Source organism: Phycodurus eques, chromosome 18 (genome assembly GCF_024500275.1).
Source record: "Phycodurus eques isolate BA_2022a chromosome 18, UOR_Pequ_1.1, whole genome shotgun sequence".
Lineage (NCBI taxonomy): Eukaryota > Metazoa > Chordata > Actinopteri > Syngnathiformes > Syngnathidae > Phycodurus > Phycodurus eques.
The window spans coordinates 18,659,199-18,672,587 of NC_084542.1; the positions used below are offsets into that span (position 1 = coordinate 18,659,199).

The window sequence follows — 13,389 nt, forward strand, 5'->3', positions numbered from 1 at the left end:
GATGGCTTGAGACATTACAAATCCAGCTAATTTTGCGAACTCCTGAAATAACCTCTCACCATTGTGCTCACTAGCTCACTAGCTAGCTAGCTAGCTAACTAATGTCCTGATAGTTAACTTGCCAGATAGCTTCTGTAGCTAGCCAACTACCTAACTAAATCAATTTGCAGGTGTTTTCTAAATGAAATCGGGAAACAATCTTGTCTTTTGTGGGTTTTTATTACAAAAAAAAGAAGAAATCTTTGCAAAGAGACAGCGAGTCAAGACCGGTTACAGGTGCCGGCGTCTCTGCCCGTCTCAGAGACACATATGCCAAAGCGATGCCTAATTCTACTGAAAAAATGGGAGGGGAATGAAAAAAAAAAAAAAAAGAAGTAATCCCATATTGGCCTTGAGGGAAAAGGGAGGTCGGTACAGTCACAGAGACAGTATGACCACCGAGACGGTATGAGGGAAAGGACTCAGAAAAAGTTTAGCCGCTAGGCCACACAAGCACAAAGCAATAAAATCATCACACATAAAACTATGGGATAATATAATCAAAGAGGATATCGACAATATTGTGTCATTTTGCCATAACACAGGCTACTTCCTGGTTCATGTAGGCTTCTGCAAGACGTTATAAATCCAGCTGTCTCCCTCATTAGCGAAGTACCGGACTAACCGAACTCGTCAAGCATCTATCCAGTAGCTCGTACTGCACCCGTTGTGGTGCTCGCTGTCGGTAAAAAAACAAAAAAACAGCGTGTGACGATTGAGCGGAGTCTCAAGCAAAATGAGGACACGCTTGCCTTTCTTTGACACCTTCCCGCCTTCAGCCTTGCGGACGCATCGATGAGTACCAGGAGAGGTTTCTGACGGCCCTCTTCTCCTTCTTCTTCGCCTGACAGCCACGCGCCCTCTGATCTGGGGCGGCCTCAGAAGATCAGACGAGCATGGCGTCGAGCCGCCGAGCCTCGCTGCCATGAAAGCGTGGATCTTCGTCCTCGGGCTGGCGGATTCCCGGAAAGAGAAGGAATGCGTCAGTGTCGACAATGATGTCGTAATTAGGCGGCCGTTATCCAGTCAGAGCAATGTTGCCAAGTCAAGCTAACGCCCACCCTAAATCTTTGGAAAATTTGAATGTCATTTTTGCACCCTTGAGGCAGTGAATTTGTCAATTTCAGTGATCCCTTTACAGCATGTGAAATTCTATTTTGCGGTTCATTTAACAGAGAGGCGCATGACTGAGCTGCAAATTCAATTGACTGTCTTTATGTTGGCTTCCTTCCCACCTCCCAAGGGGCTTTTTTTTGGGTGACTGAGTCGCTCGTGATGCTGCGCTGGCACACGGGCGGCGGATGTTAGCCGTTCCTTATTAGCCAGCATGCTATAGGTGCGGTTGCGCCTCATGTACTGGCAGAGGTGGCAAAAGTATTCGCAGTCTACTTCGGTATAGAACTAGAAAAGTAGAAGTACTGATCCAAATTTTCTGCACACAAGATGCATTTTTCATTAATATGCGTAGTGGTTATACTGAGGAGAAACATAAATAACCGGACACGCTTTCAAAACGTGTTCCCATAGCTTTGCTAACGACGCAACGCATTCACCGCAAATCGTTCTTGCATCTCTGAATCTGCTGCCGTAATGTTAACGCCGCTGGTAATGCCGCCCGGTTCGCGTTCCTTCGTGTCGCTGCTGTCGCCGTTTTTTCCATCTTATACGCTAAGTCCCAAGATCTCAATCAATCGCTCGATCAATGTAGCGCAGATGACTTTAGCTCTCTGTTTACATTTTTTTTTACATTGTTGTCATCCCTGTAGTTTGCAAAAAGTAACAAGCTTATTTGACAAAATCAAAAGTAGAAAGTACTGTCCAGATTTGTTTTCAAACGTTGGGTAGTAAAAAGTAACAAAAAAAAACCCCTCAAGTCCAGATACAGGAAAAACCGAGTGAATGCCGTGACAAGGTATTTGTACTTTGCTACTTCCCAGCACGGATGTCGGCAGACGGCTTGGCAAACACAAGTTCGTGGCCCGGGAGGGACGGGACCGCCTGCTTTTTGGCCGACGACGCATTCCTGCTGCTCAGCCGAGCGGCAACCGGGCGGGCGCTCGTTAGTCGAGCTGTCATCAGGAGACTGACGATACAGTGGCTACGAATGGCAAACGATCATCTCACGTGCTAATGGCTCCCGCTGTCGCTGCAGGACTATGCTCCACGGTCTCCACGTTGCTGTAGCGCTCCGTTTTCCACCTCGAGGCACATAAGCGACCTCGCCAGTCCCAGTCAATGAAAGCGCCGCTTCTTTTATCTTCTAAGAGGAATCGATGAGCGGCATCGTCAGGCAAGCCGACAAACGATTCCTCGCCATCAAATTGTGGGAACCGGCTCTAAAAAAAGAACCGGTTTTCAATTGCCATCCCAGTCGGAACGCTACCAAACGGCAACAGAGGAGAACGAGAAACAAAAGTACAATCTATGCGGTTTGCTCTTGGCACTTTGTGGCACTACTTTGGAGTGGGAAAAACAGCTCAAATGCATCCAAAATGCCACTCAATAATGTCCAGGTTATCGGGTCTCATTCAAGCGGCTTTGAGTTTTAACAAAAGCGATGTATTATTTTCGTCGTCATCATCATCATGATTATGATTGTAACTGGTGCGTTCAAAGGCGGTGTGGTTTTCGCAGCTCCCCGTGGTACGACGGTACTTGGAAGTGGATAACAAGGCATAACGAGTAGATCCGGTGACCGCGCATCGGAAATACCTTCTAGCCCGAGAGCACAGTCCCAAGTTGCGAGGGCCACTAAAATAACCGTGAGCACTATTTGGGAGTCTTGCGTCGCGGTACAAACTGCGGTTATACGCCGCATCCACATCGTGTGCGTTCCGCCAACTCAAGCCAGGAATCATAGTGCTGCTTATTCATCAATGCATCCATTCAGAGCAAGTCGGAGGTCTAATCAGCGATGACTTCACAAGCGGCGCTTTCTTTTTCCCCCTCGGACGTATCATCAAATATTTATGAAGAGTTTTTTTTTTCTTCTTAATTGTAAGATCTCTGCTGCACCGAGTTAAAAATCCAATAACGGCTGACGCCACGGTCTGCCGCACGGGACACTTTTTGCCACTCATCGAATGCTCGGCGTGGGCACGATAGGCCGCGTTGTACGTGCGGTAACGCGTACAACTAGCCGCCCCCGCCGATCGGTCGCCTTCCCGAGCAACTGCCGCAATGACGGAGGGAGCGATCGTGTGCGGCAAACCGGACTTGGCCGAGGCACATCCGGTTTCGGCGCTGTTGGGCGGAAAGCTTAAGATTCCAAATTGGGTCAATTTCAGATTTCTTAACAAATCGATACTGTTGCACTTTGCTTTGGTCACAAAAGGTTGAGATACTTTCTGTTGACCCTTATTCTCCTCCATTGTTGTCAGCGTTCCGACTGTGGCCAACAGTCGCTATCCCAAAAGAGACTGTGGCCGTGAAAGACACACATGAAAGGCAGGCTACTGCAAATAACCTTCGCATTACGCCGCTTTACATTATCATTACATTTGACAATAGTGAGTGTTTTACTGTTTGTAGGTCTTAACTTCTCGCGTAAGATTTTATAATGTTAAAATGTTTCATCGAACATGCAGTTTACAATGCACAGTCAATAAAAGTTTTATGATGCCGATAAATTGATTTCCCCTGGGAACGATTGTTTTAAGGTCCCACCGTGTTACATGACCACATCAGAGCTCCGCATTATCATCGTTGTAAAAGCAGATTTAGATTTTGATTTTTACACTTCTCATTAGCGCAAGGTACAGGTGAGCGGCACGCTAATTTCCGCTCGAATTGCGAGTCGTCGTACGATCGCCCAGAGCGCATCCAAGCCGGCGTTTGGCTGTCCCGTGCGCCTGCTTAACTGCTTAACTGGGACACAATTTGCCAATTACCTAAAGTACCCGGCCGGGGGAGCCGAGTGCAACCAAAGCCGCAATGACATCATACGTGGCGGGCTGGTCACATGGGATGACCTCATTTCCTGAATTCAAATCCATATTGCCATTTTCGTAACTACGTGGATGCAGACCGTTTGGGTTCAAGCAGACATGCCTTTTAAACAATTGTACAATTCAAACTGTTCCCAGGTACTTTAATAACACATGCTTTTGTCAAAATACCCCAATGATGAAGAATTATATTACAATTTCATACAAAAATGCGCCTGTTTTGAAAGGGCAGCATGTAGAATTTCTCCGTGACGGTGGAAAGACCGCCGTCAATGCCCTGTGAACACGACACCGAAGGTGCGCAACTCTAAATTCGGATTTATCTTGAATGGACTGCAAAAACCCATCAACATCATCACTTCAAAATGTGGGACATAGCCGAGGGTGTGAACAATGATTCGCAATATAGCTCGAATGTAACTGTCCATTTCCTATAATACGTCCCGTCCAAGGTGCACAGCGGCGTGTACTTCGTGACATGCGTGTACATACGACGAGTACAAACGCACGTTACGCGATGTACACGATGAAATCCTTCCGCCTCACCAGCAAAGCCGCTTTAACCTTCACGCGCGGTTTTGCATATCAAGCCCTGAATGCTTTGCTCCCCCCCCGTGCCTCCCTCCCTCGCTTCAGTCCTCATTGTTTGTGCAGGCAGGCCCCGCCCCTCCGCTCGGGCGCAACACGTCATGTAAACAAGCCGGCAAAAGGCTGTTCTGTTACGCATGACACCACGGCTTAATCATAATGTCGCGTATGCTAAGTGGCGTCGTTGCCATTGCGTAAAGTGTGCGTGTGTGTGTGTGTGTGTGTGTGTGTGAGGGGGTAACCTGGCCCGCATGGTGAACAAATGCACTCGCTAACTGTTCAGGGCCGGCAGGTGTTCGTTCCTGAGGGCCGTCCACGTGATGATTGCATCAATAAAAGATCACAATGGATGACATCATCCCTAAAGCGCTCAGATGCTTTGACTGTTCCAGAGGGATTAAGGGGGAGGTCACATGCTTCGGACCACCTTTGGCCTTGTTTTTTGACCTTCCCGCAGTTCGTCACCTATAGCAAACAATGGGGCAAGTTCTTTTTTTTTTTAACTACCTGCAATTACTTCATGCAAACAAAAGCGCGGTTGCCATTTTTTGTGGAGTACGTCAGCGCTCGTCTAAATTTCCCACACACTGCACCAGAGATTTCCTGAGGCACAAGCCACATAAGCACCTGCTTAGGGCACCCCCCGGAGTTTTTCTGTTAAGAAGCATTGCCTGATGTGTACCAGCCACTCAAAACAGCTCTCAGAAAGACCTAAGATTCAGAACTGTTGACTTGTGTAAAGCTGGAAAAGGTTACAAAAGTATCTGTAAAAGTCTTGATGTTCATCAGTCCACGGTGAGAAACAAATTGTCTCCAAATGGAGAAAGTTCAGCACTGTTGCTTCTCTTTCAAGGAGTGGCCATCCTGTGAAGATGACCCCAAGAGCACAGCGCAGAATGCTCAATTAGGGTCAAAAAAAGAACCCGAGAGTGTCAGCTGAAGACTTACAGAAATACTGCACGGTTGAGGTTTTGCTAAAGAGCACCTGGATGTTCCACAGCACTGCTGACAAAATGTTCTGTGAACAGATGAAGCCAAAGTTGGATTGTTTGCGAGGGACACGAACACCACAGCACACCAACGTTGAAACCTTACCCCGACTGTGAAGCATGGTGGAGAGAGCATCAGGATGGATATGGGCGTGCTTTGCCCTCTCAGGGCCTGGACAGCTTGCTATCATCAATGGAAAAATGAGTTTCATCATTAAGATATTTTGCTGAGGAACTTGAGGCCATCTGTCCAACAGTTGAAGTTCAAAAGAAGACAACAGGACAATGATCCAAAACACAGAAGCAAGTAAACACTGAAATGGCTTCAGAAGAAGAACATACGTGTTTGAGGGTGGGACTGTGTTGGAATGTACTATTGATGCCATCAAACGGTGAAAATAACTTCATCTGCGCAGCAGCCCTGAATGAATGCCTAATTCTATTTTTGGAGTCCAGACTGGAGGTTAAGCCCACCGCCGCCCATCCGCCTGAGGGCTTTTTCTTTTTCCTGAAAAGGTCTACAGGTGTCCAGAAGGGAAACTTTTTTGGGGGGGGGGGGGGGGGGGAATGCTTTGAAGAGGCCCCCCTCACTCAGCCTCAATGAAAGAGTGAGAAGGTCAATATTTGTACAGCGGAGGAGACGGGAGGAATGCAGACGCCACAGAAATAGCAACAAAAAGTCCCGCTTTTAGGTGGGAGGACAAATAAAGACGAAATCACCGTGTCCGCCCACAACACACACACACACACGCACACACTTCAATGCCTCGAGTCAGAGGTGAGTGAGGGCGGTGAGACTTCAGTGATGTCATCAAGCACACCTGCATGTCCAACAATGAGGGGCCAAGGTCGAAGGGCGCCAAACTCATCGGGGCATCGCTGCGTTCTCAGCGTGCGGTGTCAAACGCCATTAAAGGAGAAAGCCGCCGAAACCGGTCGGTCGGTCGGCCTTGACGGGAAACGTTTGGCCGTCGGGTCACGTGACCGAACCTGACGCGATAACACAGAGGAAGGAAGACTACAAGTCGAGCAGATTGTGTCAAGTGTCCCGTTGACTCATTTCCAAGCGCGAGTCTGAAGGTTTATGGCTCACCGAGAACCTCGCGACCGCAATTTTACGAGCGACTGGACCGCAGTTGATCATCGAAATCGGCACACGTCGACAAACGATTGGCGCTGATGTGCGCACGTTCGGAGTGCGGCAGGAAGTACACCGCAAATACTGCTTCAGGTTTACCTCTCACACGATTTACACCGCAGTATAGATTTTATACTGGACGGGCTCACAAATAGCATGTACGCGTCGGCGCTTTAAGGAACGGATATTTGAACAGAAACGGTGAAGCAGCACACGTAGACAGACAATATAACAACACTCAGTCAATGTGGAGTCTCTATGTCTGTCTTACACTGCCCCCAGGTGGCCAAGAGGTGCACACCAGAAAGAGCAGCACAATGTCCATTTAATTGAAGCCGAAAAAGAATGACAAAAACTATTTATTTCTTTACATTCGGGTTAATTATGTCATTACTGCAGGTTTGGATCAAGTACATTGTTTTTTATTTGAGTGATTTTTTTTCTCTGTAAAAAAAATGACAGAAACGTCGTTTTTTTTTCAGGGGAGGCAGGAACGGTTTGTTGGTGTTTCGAGAATTTTAATGTCCTTATCTTTGTCTTTTGTTATAATGTGTTAAAACAAAGAGTGGCCGATTTTTGCCACTTTGAAAAGGGCTAATATTCCGCCGATTAATCGGTCGCGACCAAGTCTATATAATACACTATGTACTATCCAGTCCAACATGATATATATACAGTTGCAACAATGAATCAAAGAACTATTTTGAGGTTCAATTAATCGTTTGGAGACCTTGTCTGTCCAGATGGTCCGAATCGTGGGAATTTCAGCCTCTCACCAATAAATATTCTCCGATTTGTGTAGTTGTCCATGAAAGTGGACTGATTATCTTTGTGTGTAATCCAAAAAAGACCAAAAAATGCAAATGCAAACCTTTCTAGTTACCTGAAGGTCTTTTTGCCCGGATACAGGCCGAGTGTGTGCGCGGCGCGGTGGGTGGGTGTGGGCGGCAACATGTTTACAGCTCCCGCACGCTGCACGGAGTCCTCTCGACAGGCAAGAAAGACGGCAGCGCGAGAGCTCCGCGGGGTCAAAGTGCGCCGGCGGACGGGACTAAAAATAACGCCGGCGAGCGTGCGCATAATAGCTAAATGCTGCTTCACCATGTTTGCTTTGGACTCTGGGAGTCTGTCGATCTCAGAGCCCGACTGGGTTTATATTTCATTAGCATTTCATTCGTGTATTCAGGACCTCAACCGTTTCGTGATGTATAGACGAGTAGCAGAACTTTAACATCAATTCTGAAGCGGACTGGAAGCCAGTGTAAAGACTTTAGAATTGGAGTAACATCCTCTGACCTCTTTGTTCTTTCTGGTCAGAACCCGAGCTGCAGCATTCTGAATGAGCTGCAGCTGTTGAATGCTGTTTTTGGGGAGTCCAGTCAGAAGACCATTACAATAGTCAAGTCTACTTGAGATACAAGCATGGATGAGCTTCTCCCGGTCTGCTTGACACATGCAAGCCTTCACTCTGGATTTCTTCTTCAAATGCTAGAAGGCAGTTTTAGTAATTGATTCGATATGACTGTCGAAAGTCTATCGGAACACCGAGGTTTCGGACTTGGTCTTTGGTTTTTAAAGAGAGTGACTGCAGGTATTTACTAACAGCGATCCTCTTTTCTTTCTTGCCAAAAACAACGATCTCAGTTTTGCTGTGGTTTAACGGAAGAAGATTTTGGCTCACCCAGATATTTATCTGTTTCAGACAGTGACACAACACCTCAATTGAACCGTAGTCATCTGGAGACACTGCGAGATATAACTCTGTGTCATCTGCATAGCTATGATAGTCAAAATTCAAGTTCTGAAGAATTGCGACATAATCCGTCATACATTCCATCATAGCGCACGGTGAATAAAAGGTTCATAACAAACAAGGGCGGTGAGCATGTTTACTTTTGAAATGATGATTTTGGGACGACGAGATGAGTTTCACTACTCGTCACAGAGCCTTGCAGTCATTTGGGCCAGAGCATTGAAAAGATAGCTCACAACGACCCCTGAACTCCGGCGACATCCGCGGACAAACGCTGCTTCCAAACGGCAAAACAAAGCGAACGGAGCCACTCGCACGCCCACGGATTCGAACGCCCGCATGACGCCCACGCACCTTTCGAGAGTCTGGCACGGTGCGGCGAGGAGCACTGTTGCCTGCGGCCCTCGTGGTGGGGGGGCCGAGGAGCTGAAAGAAAGCGAGGAGGCGGGGCGACTACGCCAGGATGACATCACCTTCCCTGAAATGTCCCCATTATCTCAAGCCTTGGCTGAGCTGCCTACAGGGGTGACATCATCCCTCCTGCGGGCCCCTCCCCCTTCGCCGAGGTGGGCCGTTCGGTTCGGAGGCGGACGTGACGCGGCTCCCGTTTGTTGGTTTTTGTTTTTTGTTTGCAGGCGTCCACGAGCCAGCGCATGATTTCCCGCGCGCCTTCTTTCCTCTACATGTCTGTATAAGTGACACGACATTGGTCATCTTAGCTCCTATCTCAACCGGTGTTGGGAAGATGACTTTGGAAGTGCACTCGCTTAGCTTATGGAAAATTGTCAATTGTCATGCAACTATTTCAAGAACTTTGACTTCTCTTCATTTCGAATGAATGCATCAACGGGACCCTTCAGATGTTTCCTCTAAAACGCTGCATTAAAACAATAGATCATTGTTTTGGATTAACCGCACATTTGTTCTTTACACAAATAGTCAAGCAGTAACCAAACATGATGACATGTAAATACGTCATAAAAACGTTTGTGGCATTTATGTGTGCAGCATGTGGAAAACATAATACCATGTTGACCTGAAGACAAATTTGCACTATTTTAACAATATGGCTTCATATGACAACCAGATAAATGAATGTTCCATAAAGAAAACAGTTCAAGTTATTTTGCATGTAACTATGAGTAAAACCTTTTCAAAATCTCAGACAAACTAATATATAGCACCGCAAGGTGGCGCTTCAAGATCATATTTGGAAGGATTTGTCACGTTTGAGACTACGGCAGAATGGCACACGACCAGCGAGAGCCAATCACGAGCGTCGGCTTTAGAAGGAGGCAGTCATATGGAAGAAAAGAAAAAAACGCCGCTTTTGTGGCTAGTTTGCAAAGGTAACTAAAATTATAATCATGGAAATTTCCAAAAGTAAATGTGATTTAATGACCCATTTTCCCACAGTGATGTAATGGCTCACAATGACATACATTGCATGTAATTAGTTACTCAGCAAAACTCATCTCGACAATGTTCATCTTCTATGTCGGATGAATAGTTTAGTATTCAAATATGCAAGAGTTTCATATTTTGATATTTTTGTAGCCGAAACATGTAGTCACGTGTAGGAATAAGAAAGCTGTCAGACGAAGTCACCAGGACTGGTATTGACATTTGCTTGACAGTTGGCAGTTCGTGGGGGGGGGGGGCGTGGTCTCAACGTATTGAGCGGACACGCCCCCGGCGTTTGAGAGCGGAGAGAATAACTCGATTTTCACAATTATGAAGCCTCCTTTTACATACTCTGCGATTTTTGGAATCATTCAATTGGGATGTCAAATTTACAAGACATTTATTTCTTACTTATAAGTCATTGGCATGGCAACCCAGGACTTTACTGCCAAGTGTGTAACAGCGGTGGACCAGCCAGGACACGCGGACTAGCGCCGGCGTCGATGCTAACGACAAGGAAAGCGAGCGTCGGCTCGCGTTCCGGTTTCGCTCGGCACGTTAGTCGGCCGGTCTACACGTCGATCATTAGGAGCGCCGTCGGGCAACTTTATGCTAACATTGCTCGCTCTACATGTCGATCAGTCAAAGCGTCCTGGTAAAACTCGAGAAAAGTGAAACACGGCGACGGGACCTCCGGCAGCCGACAGGATTCAGAAGCCGCGCGCAATTCGCAACATTTTTGCTCGACCAGTAACTCTATCACGTCTTTTGGATTTCTAATTGATTGCACGTTCCTAAAAATCAAAGCAATCACATTCAGTGTTATAATAACACTCTTTATGACTGAGTCATGCTACCGATGAAGCAGCCAATTTTCCTCGAATTTGCAACTTTACAAGGAAATGTCCTTTAACTGTTCAAGAAATCAAGAAATAAGATGATTTTCATGGTTGTTTGGGCAGCTTATTGTTTTGAACTTCGATCCCGCCCGTGCGAGCGTCCCCAATGGGAAAAGCCCAAATATGGCCCCTGCCAATCAGAAGCAGCTATTCAGTGGCGCGGAGCTTTTCAGGGCTGTTATTATTTTTTTATCTGTCGCCTCACACCTGAAGCGAGTCAAATCGTAAAAAGTGACTCATGCATGTGCAAAACGTTTGTTGAAAACAATTCACCAAGTCTAGACACATTATGAAGGTTGCCGGGCTAACATTAGCATACATAAAGTGCTGTGAAAAAGCACCAAAGGTTTTTTTCTCATGAAAAAAAATAGCACAAATGAAATAGCACGTAGACACTCTTGTACTTTATACCAACATACAGAAATACCATCATTAAATAGAATGTAACAAATGAAACTGTTTGTGCATCACGATTTCTTGCTTCAAAGCCTATTACCATTGTGGTCCTTCTGGTGTGCACACCTTGGCCACCAGAGGGCAGGATAACACAGACATATTCGTGAACAAAGAAGAGTTTCACAACTAAGTAACTCAGTAAGTTGCAGTAATATTACCGTCATTTCTCAGGTAAAATGCGTTCTTGAGTATAATCAAAGTTGAGCCCAAATATCAGTAACTCTTCTGCCTATGTATAATGCGCACCATTACTTTCCAGCTATTCATATTTTTATATGCTCGTAATGTCATAGATAATCCCCATGTGATGAGTGTTTTCATATCAATATTGCTTTTAGTGTGCATGCACTGATTTTTGAAATAATAATGAGTCTGATGTAATCGCTTTAATGAAGAAGAGCTTGACGCAACGAATCGTAGACACGCATTTGCTCAAGCGAGCGACAACGAGGCGAGTCGTCGGTCGCGATGCAAAATACACTCGACGACAGTTCGCACACCACAAGAGGAAGAGGGAGGTTTCGCGCAAATAAGCTCTCCCCGTGTTATTTAGGGGACAATTCACAGTAACTGACAGAACTATTTACAAGGACGCTCGGCATGCTGGGAAATCCCCCATCGATCGGAATGGTGCCGGGCTGCGTTATCGTTTACGCTCTTGAAAACATGGCGGCTTCCTAGCAGAGCTGCTCCGCGGCGGCGAGGTTTCGAACGACTTGCAGCTCGTTTTTATCCACGTAAACATCACGAATGAGACGAAGATGGAGGTCAGTCGTCGAGTTCATTGTTTTTACATTTATTCAGGCAACATCTTGGTAAAAACAAGTTCCAAGTACGTCAAAGCGCTCCCCACGCACCGCGGCCGACCAAGGGGGCGCCATTCAAGGCGGCACCGCCGCTGCCGCTGCCGCTGCGCGGGACAATTTGGCCCTTCGAGAGGGATGTTGCGTCACTCTACATCTCTTCTACAGAGGACGACTCCACGAGGGGTTGAAGTTCCCACACAAGCGCCAAGTATTGATATGTCACGCCATTACGCATCAGAAAAAGCATTTCACGTAGCATTTTTCTCTAGCGGCGTCCCAGGCGCTCACGCCAGAAACCCAACCGGGGTTCATTCGGCCCATCCCGCGTGCGATTGAGGACGCGCGAGGTCGAGCGGTGGCGGGATGGGCAAGATGAAAGCATTCCGGGTCAACAAGTTGCACTGGCAGCCTGAGGGCGGGCTCCGGGATCCGGGCTCGCCGGGGTGGGCGGCCCGGAGCCTCGTTCCCCCGCAGCAGCCCCCCTAAAAATAGACCAGATATGTCCCACCCAAAATGTCTACACAGTCAGCAGAAACATCACTTGTTCCGAAGGGTGGGGTGGGGGGAATAAAAAAATAAAAACTAGTCATGCTGGTGGAAGAAAGCTTCACATAAGGGACGACAACAAACCGGCACAACACACACACCCTGCAAAGATTGAGTTTAGGAAGCCCCCTGTGGACAAAGACGGAACCGCACCTCCAACTCAGCAGCAGGGATTCAATAATAATAATAATAATAATAATAATAGAATACGACTAAATGATGCTATAAAATAAAGCATGTATATATAAAGCAATAAAATTATGACATTTGAATACATCCAATAACAGGGAATGGAACTAAATCAAATCAAATATGAAGTAATGGCCTGGCATGACAGGGAACAGAATAGAATAGAATAGACAAAATCAACCAAAGAAATGTAAGAGAATAAATAATGAAGATGACATGCAACGAAAGAAAATAGAATCAAACAATGAGCCAGCATGTCATGACTAAACGAAATGGACTGGCATGACATGGAACAGAATTAAAGCAACAAACAAATAAATGCAAAACAAAATGAGCTGGTTTGAAATGCTCCTCAGTGATCATTTACGCGTTTAATATCTTTCAAAGACTTCTGTCAAATCCAAGCCAAAGTGCAACAGCGCCTTTGGATCGCTCGCTAGCTGCTAGCGAGTCGCAACCGAGGCACACGGGCTAATCCCAGCCACCTGTTGGGAAATTGTTGCCCCCGCTGGCTGCCGGGCGAGCGTGCTTCGGGCTTCGGGCTTCTTGTTCTCGTTCTTGTTGTTGTCGTCGTGCCCCAGACCTGAATCCCTTTACAGCTGTCTGCGGTGCCAAAAAGACCCTCCCCGAGCCGC

General features: G+C 46.7%; 1 long non-coding RNA gene across 1 annotated transcript; it reads right to left on the reverse strand.

Annotated features, from left to right (window-relative positions):
• Nucleotides 1-220: 220 nt before the first annotated feature.
• Nucleotides 221-8,878, reverse strand: LOC133417163 (uncharacterized). The gene is made up of 4 exons (XR_009770324.1): nt 8,809-8,878; nt 5,670-5,747; nt 5,523-5,592; nt 221-991 (listed from the first exon to the last, which is right to left on the reverse strand). It is a non-coding gene; the product is annotated as an uncharacterized LOC133417163 (long non-coding RNA).
• Between the last annotated feature and the right edge of the window lie 4,511 nt (nt 8,879-13,389).